The sequence below is a fragment of the Microtus ochrogaster genome, unplaced genomic scaffold (genome assembly GCF_000317375.1).
Source record: "Microtus ochrogaster isolate Prairie Vole_2 unplaced genomic scaffold, MicOch1.0 UNK42, whole genome shotgun sequence".
In the NCBI taxonomy this organism is placed as follows: Eukaryota; Metazoa; Chordata; class Mammalia; order Rodentia; family Cricetidae; genus Microtus; species Microtus ochrogaster.
Window position 1 is genome coordinate 340,522 of NW_004949140.1, and position 881 is coordinate 341,402.

At 49.0% G+C, this 881-nt stretch overlaps 1 protein-coding gene across 1 annotated transcript in view; it reads left to right on the top strand.

Annotated features, from left to right (window-relative positions):
• Nucleotides 1-881, top strand: part of Sept6 (septin 6) — a 108,135-nt gene that overhangs the window by 82,740 nt on the left and 24,514 nt on the right. The gene's annotated exons all lie outside the window — the stretch shown is intronic.

An 881-nucleotide genomic window follows, 5' to 3' on the forward strand; every position in this document is an offset into this window, starting at 1 on the left:
ACACACACCTCTCTCTACACACACACACCTCTCACACACACACCTCTCTGTCAAACACACACCTCTATCTCTCTCACACACACACATACCTCTCACACAAACACACACCTCTCTCAAACAAACACACACACACCTCTCTCTCACAAACAGACACACCTCTCTCACACACACACATGCCTCTCTCTCTCAAACACAAACACACACCCCTCTCTCTCTCTCACCCACACACACCTCTCTCACACACACACACACAAACCTCTCTCACACACCTAACTCTAACACACACACACCTCTCTCTCACACACCTCTCTTTCTCTCTCACGCACACACCTCTCTCTACATACACACCTCTCACACACACACACCTCTCTGTCAAACACACACCTCTATCTCTCTCACACACACATACCTCTCACACAAACACACACCTCTCTCACACAAACAAACACACACCTCTCTCTCACAAACAGACACACCTCTCTCTCACACACACACATGCCTCTCTCTCTCAAACACAAACACACACCTCTGTCTCTCTCTCACACACACACCTCTCTCACACACACACACCTAACTCTAACACACACACCTCATTCTCACACACACACCTCTCTCTCACACACACACCTCCCTCTATCTAACACACACCTCTCTCACACACCCACAACTCTCTCTCACACAAACACACCTCTCTCAAACACAAAACTCTCTCTCACACACACACCTCTCTCTCACACACACACCTCTCTCTCACACACACCTCCCTCTCTCTCTCACACCCACCACTCACTCTCACATATACAAACCTCTCTCTCACACACACACCACTCTCTCTCCCTCACACACACACACACCTCTCACACACAGACACACCTCTCTCT